Source organism: Ammospiza caudacuta, chromosome 1 (assembly GCF_027887145.1).
Source record: "Ammospiza caudacuta isolate bAmmCau1 chromosome 1, bAmmCau1.pri, whole genome shotgun sequence".
NCBI lineage: Eukaryota > Metazoa > Chordata > Aves > Passeriformes > Passerellidae > Ammospiza > Ammospiza caudacuta.
The window spans coordinates 129,369,332-129,382,555 of NC_080593.1; positions in this window are offsets into that span (position 1 = coordinate 129,369,332).

Sequence of the window (13,224 nt, forward strand, 5' to 3'; positions counted from 1 at the left end):
ACTTTAAAATGTAAAAGTAGGGTTGCAATTTTTCAGAAGTGCCTCAGTAACTTCGAATTCTTTTCAGTTTTCCCTTTTAATCCCTTTTGAAAATTAAAATTAAATTTTGAATCAAGCTGCTTCCAAAAATGTTGCTCTAGAGACAATCCTTTGACTGATACTGATAGTTACGAATTATACCAGCATAAAAAGGAGAAAATCAGAGTTCATGATTGTTTCCCAACCACTGATTTTAAAAGGATTAAGGTGGAAGCTGTCCAAATAAAAGTCCTAAAGAATAATCACTCCCTAGCCTTTTCCTATCAAGAACCCAAAGGAGAATGTTGCCCTCAATTTTATAAAATCATTTTCATCAATACAACTGAGTAGTTTTCTCCAATCATAAAAACAAATTACTTTGCACATTTTACATTTTGACATAATAAACAGCTATGTAAAGCTAACTTTCAGATCTACGATTTTATTTGTGTATAGAGCTTGTTTCATTCAGATCAGCTTCCCTTAATTTAAAAGTGTTTTTATAATGAACACAAAACAATCTAATATATGGATCATATATTCCTGCTTGTGTTACCCTGTTTTATGGACAGTGACCAACAAAATCCTAGATAGATTTTTTTCAATGTTTAAATGATGCTTTCCCTGGAGGTTGTTCCTGTGGCCACTTTCGGGCTATGAAATGGTGGATTACATCAAATACACACAAATAGCCACAGATGAGCTTATTTATTCAATGTGGTTTTGCACTTACTTTAAATTCCCTTTCACTCACTCAGTAGGACTGATGCAAACAAAAAAAGCAAAATTTTGTGTATGTTGCTCATGCTCATCCAATTCCTGAATTACAGATTGGAATTATTAATAAAGAATTTTAATATTATTTTGAAGACTTCACATTCTTGTTTTTGTTACATCATTAATAGCACTGCTTCCTTTGCTCTGTCACCACATTTCTTCCAAATAGGACCAATTTCTTAATCTATCATTTTAGTTTGTATATCAGCTATGGGAGTGTCCATGTTATTTCTGGACTAAGAATCTTAGAATGATCACAGAATGGAAAATTTACCTCTTTCAAAATAATTGATAAATGAAACAATTGTTAAAATTATTTTCTTGTCATTATTCCTGTCATTATACTCAGGGATAGTTCCATGATAGTTTCTGTTCTCCTAATATGTGTGGTCCTTGGACACCTGGTTTATAGGCTGTGTTTTCTGCTTCCCAGAATGCATCTTGTGATGATAAAACAAGATAATTGCAATTCTAAAGGGTTCTTAAGTTTTTATTTTGTCCTTTAAAGTGAAAAATATTGTTTGAGTCATTGATAAGTGGAGGTAGACTACTGAAATAATAATAAAATTTCCAAAGATGTACTTTTTCCTAATATCTATCAGTTGTGTGAAGTATAAAATTTCTTCAAAATTAGAGACTTATTGACAATTTTGCATCGTTATTCATCTAAATACTACGTTAAAACTCATTACAATACCTGAACATAGAATTGGATGTGGATTTTGTATGATTACTATGCATAGATCAACTGAAAAAGTATAATATTATTAATTAAATTTCTAAGACAATCTCAACTGATTGTATATATTTGTGCTATAACACTTGTAGCACAAATTAATTTATTGCATAAAATCTATGTGGCAGTAGGACACATAATGGCTTTGTGACTTCTTATGGTGTTGGGTGCTTCGAGCCATAGAGAATATCCCAACAAGCAAAAAGTTTGTGGAAGTTTGGAGCTTGGTGGTAAGTGTTTGAAGCACACAGTTTTTATTTTGTTCTTCTTCATGATGTGGATTTACCAACATTTAAATGGCTAACCCATGTCTCCTAAAATACAAAATATTTCAAAATGTATAGAAAAAAACAGTGGCATAACTACCAAATGATTTAAAAATGAAAGTGAAAGTCCTACTCAGATTTGTCATTAGTTGTCTTTAGCAGCCCTGTTGCAGGTGAGCTTAAATCAGCTTTGATTATCTTGGCCAAAATGTGGGTTGTGAATCTTTCCCTGTACACGTTTACTGTGTAGATTACTAGCCAATACTTACATGAAATTAACATTTCCCTTACTCTTAAATCACCCCTAACTGGTGACTTTTAACATCTTTTAACCCTAATCATGCTGCCAGAAGAGCTGTGGACTTGCACTATTCAATTTAACACCACAAACAGCAATGGACCTATTTAATTGCCCTCCAACCCATCATTCTGCCTGGCGGGTTGGGAAGAAGCTCTGGATGCAAGATCTGTGACCTACAAGAAGAACCATCAGTTTCTACCTCACAAAAACAAAGCTTTGATCATTTGAAAGACAGAAAAATATTGATGAGTATGCCTTATTTTGCCTATCAGTTACCATGTACATTATTTTCAATTCCTATTCACTCCCTTACATGGTTCTATCATCTACCTTTCATGTTCTCTTCAGTGTTGGTCAATATATCCCTCTTGTTCTTACTCCTATCTCCTTGTCCTAGAATTTTAACTTTGGTCCTGTGCACTGAGGTAGGAAAAAACAAGAAATTCCAGGAAATGAAAGAAAGATGTGTAACCTGAGGAGTGGCTTATGAGTAATGCTGATGAGAAACAAGTGTATTTCACTATGACCAAGACAGTGCTGGAAGACCACACTCAGAAAAATATTCAGTAATAGATAATATTTAAGGACTAGTGGCATAGATTTCTGGAATGGGAAATTTAGTCTTCTAACCAGGAAAATGCCTAAATGCCTGTTGTGGTAGATTTTACATTACAAAAATTAATTTTTTTAAAGGCGAAACACTTTCATTTATAGCTTCAAAATTCAGTAAAATGTATTAAAAAAAAGGAACATTTGACCTAAATTACCTGCCTTTGAGCTCATTGATATAATTGGATAGACCTATTCCTAGAGCTGCCTTTAATTTCAAGAAACTACCATTCTATAAAAATACAGTTTTAATATATTTTCTTTTCTTTTATTATTTAATTTTGGGTTATATAATTTTTTTTAAATACCTATGTATTGAAAATAGTGTCTTGAATTGAATGCAAGAAAACAGGTTGAAATAAGTATAACTCATTCCCATTTTTAAAATTCAGGGCAAGACATTTATGAGAAGTTGATCTTAGGACAAAAAGCCATGCACATACGAAATGAACCTAGTAAAAAGTTTAAAACACCAGAGGATGTTTTATGACACACAGCAATGCTGGTTCCAATTTTAGACCAGGAACAATTATTGATCAGTGATTCATAACAAATCCCCCTGTTCTCTGAGAGGATTGCAGATCTTGACATCATCACAAATTCAAGCTATCTGTTCCAAAATGTGGGAGATCATACAAAGCTCTAAACTTCAAACATTCCATATGATCTGAACCTTGAGTTGGGGTAATGAGCAATGCTGCACGAGACAGCTCAGTTTCTCTTTCTGCAGCTGAGCTCCTGCTGTCTCTTGCATTTTCAAACAGCATAAAAAGTCAGAGAGCAGTTCCGTGTGAAACTAATGCCATATCTGCTTTAAACTTGCGTGATGGCTGTAGAAGGTGTTGAAAACCAGTTCCTTATGTCAAAACTATACACACTTTGAAACTGGTAATGAAACACAGATCTTTGTCCCGAACCAGCTCATGACATCAGTGTATCCCAGTAGCAATAATGTTTAACCGTTCCCAGAAATCCACAATATCACTAAAAAAAAAAAAAAAAAAAAAAAAGCACAACTGCTTTACATTATCACTTATTTGTATTTAAATAGCCCATGCTACAACTGTACTTCTGAAACCTTCCTTTCATTCTGACATGAAGCTAAGTGGCTGAGAGCAATATATTTCACTTCATGCAGATGATATATTGCTTTCTTGTTAGGCTTCCTTATTTAAGATGACTTCTCTGTCTTATAACCATGACTAAATCTCCAGCTACAAAATGAATTTGATTAAATCCAACCACTTGACCTTGTCAACCAATGTCCCCAGACACCTCTTTACTGACTACATTATTCTATGGGCTTCTGAGCAGTAGAGCTGGAATGCATACACCCTATTCCATGTTCTCTGCTCTCATTAACTACAAATTCTCCAGCATAATTAAAGTTAAAGATTATATAGACGGCTAGACCTTCATCTGTTTCAGGCTCAGTTATTTTATTTAAAATTAGTTATTTGCTTAAAATATTAAATTTCATCCAGATGTTACCGCATCGTGGGCATCTCTGGCAACTCTTTGAGTCCTGTAGCAATCCCTCTTGAAATAAAATTGAAATTAAAAGTAGTTTTAGGTGGAAATTCCATTGCTTCAAGGTATTCAAATTATTTTAGATGCGTACATTGACTTAAATATCAAGCCTTAATGATTCAAAATCAATTAAAATCTACAGGGGTATAATTTCTTTATTTAGAATAACATCTTACTATATTTTCTTACTCTGAGAGATGTAAAGTAATGTAACATCAATACAGAAATGTAATAATAAATTTATGCTCTTTGGCAAATTATAAAACCTTCAGCCAGTGCTTTATGCAAAGTCCCGTTGGATGTCAGTGAGTTGTACACACACCTTGACCTAATATAATTGGAGAAATGTGAGCCAAGTGAAGGAGCATCAAAAGGAATTTTAAACTTAAATAATGAAACCAAAAATAAATGAGACTATATTGACTGTAAGTAAAATTGTCCCAAGATTCGAGTAAAGTTTCAAGCTGTTAGAAGCCATCAACAGAAGTAAATATAGATAATCTAACAGGTTTAGGGCAAACAAGGATTTTCAGAGAAGGGTTATAGTAAAGAAGGAGTATAATAATTTTAAAATTTGCTTCAGTTACATGCTATATGCAAAATGCAAAATTTGTTTTTCAAACAAATTATTATTGTAGCATTTTTGACAGACCAATTACAGTATTTGATTCAACAGGAAAAAGTAATTAGAGATAATAGTTGTATCTGATGCAAAATTTCTCCATTACATGGTAGACATCACAAAAAGTTGATACTTTGAAGAACACAGACTTACAAACTTTACCTGTAGTGGTCATAGCATACTGGGCTCATTCCTCTGCTACACTGAAATAAAGAGGGGAGATAAAGATTCTTTTATGCCTCCACCATCTCAGCACCATCCTGGTGATAGGAGCCCAAGAGAGCCTTCAGCACGAGGCTGGAGAAATCGCAGGGGTGCTCGAACGACTGACAGCTGGAACAAAGCACTCAGTACCCTCTGTCAGCCAGAGCTGGGAGAGCATTCCACACTGCTCCTCTCCTCCATACTCATTGCCTCCAGGCATCACAAGCTGTCTGAATGCATGTAAATATATGTCATTCCTGAAGCTGACAGAAAAGGGGGATTCTATGAAAATTACTCAGATTCCATGAAGGGGAAACTTATGGTCATTTTACTTCTCCCCAGAAATGTAAAACAGTATTATAGGACATTACAGTTGGTTGTTTTGTTTCCTGCAGCACACTATTTTATAAAACACACACACATATATCCCAGGCATACCTGCACGTATTTACACATATATATTGCCTATATAGATAGACATATGTGGATACATATATACAGAATTGTTTTAATACATCCACAAACTCATTAAATGATGGTAACTCAATTTTAGAAAAGGAGGATTCATTGTAATCTCATCACTTTGTTTTCCTGTTAAACTTTCTCTCTTTGATTTTACAGAGTCAGGTTTGATCTTGCACAGCTTAGGTGCAGTATGTTGCTTCTTTCTGTGAACTATCCTCCTATCTATTTCCTAAGCTGTTGTTCCACACTTGTCATCATGTTATTTGAGTGCCCTATGTATTCTAAAAATAACCATAATAGAAGTTGCATGTAAGTGCAAGGTGAGAAGTGATGAACAGGACAGCGACACAGCCCAACCAATCATACTGGATGTAAACGGGAAACCAGACCACACTGCACAGCAATAAATGATTGTTATTACTACAGTTTATAAAGAACAAAGGTGTTGGAGGAACTTGAAGTGCACACAAAGAGACATATCCATTCCCTTAAAGAGTTTAATACCTATAAATATTGCCTGGCTGTTTCTCATTGTCTCACAGGATTATAAAAATAGGGAATGATGAGTTAAATGCTGCATTATATTGAATCATGTTTAAGCCTACACTGCACCAACAAACTTTATTCTTTCCCCCCCTACATTATAATACATTTTTGCCACCAATGAAGGTGCCCTAACGTCAGTTTGAGATTTGCTGAAAGTCCACTTTCAAGTTATCAGTGATTAAATTCACTCGCCTATCCACAACTTGCAAAGGAATTTGAATTAATGTAAGTCTTAAGCTCATCAGAACTTGAACTAAGCCAAACTTTCACTTCCTGTAATCATCATTTCCAAGTGAATCCTCCAGCAAAACTTTCCTTTGTCTTCCAGCCAACTGCCTGCTCTTGTCTTCAAGTGTGTCCTGCACCGCAAACCCCTGAACAATGGAAGTTCACAAGTTTCTGCAAACAAGACTAATCCATCTTTTCCATTGCAATAGAAAGTAGCCCTCATAAAAGAGAACAGTAAACAGTTCCTTAAGAGGAGTATTCCCTTCCACAGAATTCCTTTTCCAAACTGTAGTGCTAACCCTATCATTAAACACCACAGCTGCTAACAAGGTAAATTTAAACAGGCATGAACTAAACCTTAGAACTTGCTGGAAATAATATTCTAGAAAGATGCCACACATGTGAAGGTCAATAAAGATGAGCACAAAGACAAGAACCTGGTACATGATATTTATTAAAAATCTGTACTATATTATTTAAATTCTCTTTATTACCAAATTACATGATGCCCATCAAAGGTACATGATCCTTTTCTGTGACAGTACTTTGCTTGCTTGAGCTGCTAGGTAGATGCCAGGACCAACTAACAGCCAAGGAGATCAGGAATTAATCTGACTCTTCTGAAGTTAATGGAATCTCTGCCATTTACTTTAGTGGGATCAGGGTCTCACATTGAACATTAGCAACATAAACTCCTCATCCACATAACAATATTCCACATTACACATAACAATATAAAATGCTCATCTATTTCAGTGTGTAAAAGTAAAACTAAATCTCATTCTTAATGAGAATGCGTTGTTTTCGCTACAAATACCATCTATCTCAAATTACAATAATAGAATATTTTTATTTTCTGGAGATTGATTTGTAGTCTGATTTTTTGCTTTTCTATATTTTGCCTTTTCATACAGCTCCCAAACTGAGAAAAAGGTGAAAAGGCAACCTATTGGCATACAGTGTTGGAAAGTAAAACAACTTCAAAAGCCCATTTCCACTCTGAAATTGCAAGCACCTTTTAAAATAAATAAACCTGAAGAAGATTAGAAAAGAAACAAAAATATTTGTCTTTCTTTGGTAATTTGTTTTGTGCATATAGTAAAGTGTAGTCAGTTTTACTTTTTTCAGGGGAAATGAGCTTTAATTTTCCAAGGTTACCAGACAGTGACTGTGTTATTCTCTGTGCTATGGGAAATGCTCATGTGCATGCTGACCATTAGACAGTGGAAAACAGTGATTACAGTATATTTCAGCACACTGATGATACTGAGGAGACTGCATGGGAACATTCAAGGGGAAGCAAAAAAGGAAAACATTGCTCTTATGTCCAGGTCATTTGACTCCAAATATATGTGATACTTGATATATTCATTTCTCTGAAGATTTTTTTTTCACTTTCTCTCAGTTTCAGCAGAATCTGGGAATTTCTGTTCAAAACCTAAGCAGATGATTTTTATTTCCATTCAAGAGAATTTGAAAAATTCCATGTGAAACTGAACAAGAATACAAGTTCTGAGCCTTCTGGCTTTTTATGGCTTGCCTTGTATCTATGCTTTCCTAAATGAAAATGAGAAGGTAAATCAACCAACCTCTGCCTGCCCTTGACTCCACAGCAGAGAAACTGGAAACTCAAAGTCACAGCCTGAGCCAGCCCTTCCAGGCAGCTAAGACAGCACTGAGGGATCGGTGCCTTGAAAGCAAGAAGATCCAGCTCTGATCCAGGGAAAATGGGAGCACTAAGGTCCTCATGCTCACTATGTGGTGAGTGAGGTCTTACCAGACATCAAAGACAAGTCACTGAGCAAAGTCCACATGGACTCTTTGTGGAATTGAGCTCCCAGGTTTGGAAGATTTTCACAGAAAGAGTGAGCTAAAACAGAGGAACCTGGAAGCTCAGGACCACCAGCAGATGGCAAAGTAAAATGCCATGTGGACTGCCAAGAAAATCTCCATGACTTTCCTTGGAAGCCTATCTGCCAAAGAGAGGAGCCATTTTGAAATGTTGATTCTTTTTATTTTAAGGAAAACCTAGCACCTTTAGAGAATCTTAACCAGTTTTCAAAGGCATGAGAGAAAATAAGCCAAAGAGCTGGATTTTGCAGCACAGCTCCAGCTCCAGGTCTGAGTTGCAAAGTGAGAGAATTCTGTGGTGTGCATGGCAGGGATGGATGGAGCCTAGCAGTGTTTTTACAGCCTTCAGAATCTTCATATCATAATTATCTTACAGGCAATGAGTGTCAGCAAGATGTTGTCACCTCGCCTCATTTACAAAGAAAGCAGTGATTCCTGCAAAGGTTGTATGCTCCAAAGAGCCACCAGAGGGGAATTTACTGTCAAGCAGGTGAGGAAGAGTCCTGTCTCCAGGCCACATTCTCCAAGTGTGATCCTCTAGTAATTAGTGATGATTTTTGTATTCATTTCTGTAGATGCATCAATAGATTTGATGTGTCAAAAAGAGAGTGTGTATTAAAGCCTTTGGATGTAGTAGTAAGACCTACATCTGCTTTTCTTCCAAAATTTCCCATGTGGAAATACACTTCTTGTTCAGTCTAGCAGCAATGCAATAATGGATTTTATTAAAGGAATCCAATGTGACTGTCAACAGACAGAGCAGTAGTATTGGATATCTTGTGCTGGAAATTCAAAATAACACTGCACAAAAAATATCAATATGAATTAATCCATAGGCCATGGATTTGACCATTTCTTAAATTGGGTTGTATAATGTACATTAAAGTGAGATAAATTCACAATTCACATTTCATTGATTTAGCTAAGTTCAATTGAGAATTTGTGTTGTCGTTTTGTGTACTTATATTTGACTGTTCCTCCTAGAACCTTAATCAGTGTAAGCTTACATAGCCAATACAACCTGCTGTGAAAGCTTGGATCTTTAATACTGTACCATAAGCCATGCTACTGAGGTAGAAAATTTACTGCTGGCCAGAAAAATAAGAATACCCTTCCTTCAAGATTATGAAGTATATTTTGAAAAGATCTCCAGCTGGTTTTCCAGCTAGTTGGTTTCAGCCAAGGTGTCTTAGACATAGAAAAACATCACTGTGTGCACAGAAAAGTGAACATAAGATAGATAGAGCATGCAAACCAAAAGCTATAATGCCTTTCTATAGTTCAATGCATACATTAATTCCAATGGCTCTCATCATCTATATACTGCCCAGATATGTAACACCTAGAGAGTCCATACATTTCAAGGCAGCCTTTAACTTAACTCAGTAGAAAGCCCTTGGAAAAAAATTATTATATTAATTATTTCTAACTGTATTTTACTGTAAAATACTTCTTTTTCAGTTAGTGGGCTATAAAACATTGCTATCTGTGTTAAACTAAGTATAACATACCAATTTATAAGAAAAATGCATATTATTATGCACAACAATGACATATTAAAAGTTCTAGGTATTCACATTTCTCTTTAAAACATATAGTGTGATTTTGGTTTTCCATATGTATCAATAGTCATTTTAATATTGAATAGGAATATGTAGTATTCTTACAGAAATTGCTTCCCATTAGTCAGTTTTGACATGGCATTGTAGAAACAAAATGATGGGAAAAAAGACAAAGAATTGTCCCTATCCAGACTAACAAAAGCTTGAGAGAAGCAAAAAACATGACAGCTCAGCTAATTTGGTACACACTGCTGGGGCTATTAACACTGAAAAAGAATGGTTCTCACAGTTGCACTAAGCAGTGATTTCATTTTAAGAAGGCCTTGTATTTAATTGTGTTTTTAAATGATTCTAGGGAAAACAGCTTTGCCTTGCTATCCATAGGTTAACAGAGAGGTGGCACAAAGAAGTAGAAGCAGCCTACCTGCCAGATTGAAGGGAGATTCAACATGCAGCTCAATGGCATTTCTGTCTACTTCTACTGTGCCATGTCTGGAATCTTATATTTAATCAATTTCTGGGAATCAATGAGTTGAAGAGGGGAAATCAAAGTGGGTGGAACTCTGATTACCACATCCAGAACCTGAAAATGCCTCTTCATCAGCCTGTAGACATTCACCTGTGCACCTGTTTTCAGCTTTTTAAGATATGAAAATCCCTGAAGGAATGGTTTTCAAGACACTCTGGCAGGAGGGTAAGGCAGGGCAGTATGCTATTCTGGGAGAAAAGCAAGGGTAGGGATATATCTAGAATCTCTAGAGTGAAATAAGAAACTCAAGGAGCTGCAAAGAGCTGGCAAATTACAGGGGATGTGAATGTTTGTAGCCAGTGCACTTAGAGGGGAGAAGAAAGGCTCCCCAGCATGCACAGTGGGCTTGACCTACACAAGTAATGCACTGTGTAACCTTCTTGTTGATGAAACAACAACAGCAATAAAGGATTATTTTCTCTGGCACTCAAAAGCTTGCCACATACTACAGCCTTTGATTGATAATAAAATTAAATTAATATGAAATAATCTTAAAATTACAAAGCTTTCTAGAAGGGCCTTTGATTCTATACATGACTCAATGAAACAAAATTTTGAAGTAAATGTGTAAAACTGAAATTAAATAGACTAAGCTGGAAAATTCACCTAACCATAGCCGCTACCATTTTGCTGTAGGTGTTTTCTAATATTATTCATTCATCACATAGTGCAATTATGGACTTTCAAGACATGTTTGAAACAATGATAATATGCAGATGAAGTTGACTTCTTTCAAATTCTACCTTTTTGTTCCATTTCTGAGATAAAGTTTTGTATAGACAGGCAAAAATTAGTTGTTCTGTGTTTCTGGGAGTTGGTTAGTGATGATAAGGATGATGGTTATCAGGCCATATTTTTCTTTCTTGCCTTTTATTTACTAATCTCTTCCTTATGAGCTCAGGTATTGGTGAACCTTGGGAATAGCAGAAGTGGAAAATGTTGTGAACCACCATATGTGCAACATGAGTTTTTTTATTTACAATTTGTATGTCCTCATTGGCCTACTCCTTCTCTCTCAAGTGGAAGATAGAAAATGCTGCTTTTCTTAGAAAATTATTCTTTTTGACGTTTTTGTTGTTGTTGTTGTTCCCTTGGGTTTGTTGGTTTTTTCCCCCTGCTACTTTGCTTCTTCCATTACAGTTCCTTTCTTTTTCTCCCGGGCTTTTTTCCAGTGCCCTTTTAATGAGCTAGGAAAAAAACATTTTTTCTTTGCAGTTTGTGCCTTCCTCTGTGCACTAGAGAGATTTTCTGAGCAGGGCCATAAGTGTAGCTCAAGTTAGCAGGTCTTAAGTCAGTGTATCAGAGGTAAATTAATTTTCTTACACTGACACATTGTTAAAATCATCCAACACAAACAAATCTTTCCTAACTGGTGTAAGTGCCCGAGAGCACAATAGCGGTAGAGCGTGCACAACTGAGCAACACTTGGTTGTGTTCCTTCTTGCTTATGTGCTCATGCTTTTTCTCCTTCTCTCTTCTTGACTCAGCTCATTCTCATCTGAATGTAATGTTTAAGCAGGAACAAATTCCAGGCTGTTTCTCCTCAAGCCTATATGGCACTACTGAAGATCCAAGATCTTCCAAGCAAACCTTGACGGACTTGATTCCCTCGGTTTCACCACCTGGTAAACAGCCAGTTGAGATTTAATTTTAAAATCAATATTAAAGAAGATCTGACTTACTAAGTATAACATGTATTACTTTTCTAATTACTTTTCTTTTTTCTATTACTTTTCATTCAGTATTTTTGTGTCCTCAAATTCCATGTTCATGAGTCAAATGTATCAAGTAATGAAATTGATCTGGTTTTATGTTTGCAACTGATATTTATGATTTAGTGCATGAAAGCTATGAGCTGTTAAAAAAAATTCATTTTAACTTCTATTCCTACCCCTGGACTTCCAGAAAAAGAATTTAATTTAATTTGAATTTCATATAGGGATTTAATATCATACATGAAAGTCAAACCAATTCAGGTTTGGATTTTTTAATTGCAATAATTGTCAGGAATACATTTACTAATTTTTTTCCTAAAATGTCATGTATGACCCTTACTCAACCCTAGTAAAAGAAAAAGATGATGACCTCAGAGTAGATTTTTCCCCAACCTTGCACATAAACAACTTTAAATGTATTTCTGAAATACATTTAATTTTTTTCAAGAATTTGAAAAAAAACCAAAACATTCATAACATTCACAAATATGCAGTAAAGTAGAATCTAAAAGATTACCTTTGATTCTTGCACTTACAGATGGCATGCAAAGGCATGTTCTTTAGAGTGTGTTCCCAACCCTAGTAGTGTGATTTTCAAAATCCAAGGAAAACGACATTTCTTTAACTTGATGTTACAGAAAATTTTGGGAGACTTCTACTGTGCATAATGTAAAGAAGTAATTTAACCTAATCTCCCATCAACACTATATCACCATTTCTTGTTTTGAAAAGAGAATTAGGCCAACACAATAGCAATGCACAAGAGTTTAGGCTACATTCTATGACCTGGTAAACTGCATGCCTGTGGTAGAAAAATAAGCAAGATGAACCACTAGACACATGGTAGCGTGGTTTGAAAAACTTATTGTAGATAAAGCAATTATAAATGGCTTTAGGATTAATTCATTTATGTCTTAAATCAGTATACATAGTGTCTAAATATCCAATAGGAGTATCTAGTTTTGCTTTAAGATTTGGGAAGGGTTTTTATGCATCAAACTGGAGTTAAAGAGCTCAGTTTAGGTTCCAAAACCATAAATGTATCTTCCATGTGCTCATGTAATTCCCACAGATTTGAATAAGAAAAAAAATATTTCTTGCTTAGTGTTTCAGCCTTGTTTTAAGCAAAATAAGAGCACAAAAATTTGGAAGGTATCTTGAGGGCAAACACCATCGTTGCCAAACAAGATAAAAGAAAAAATGATATACTGAGTTGCAAGCCAGTTCAACTCTGAAGAAACATTTAAATTTGTAGTCTAGAATAG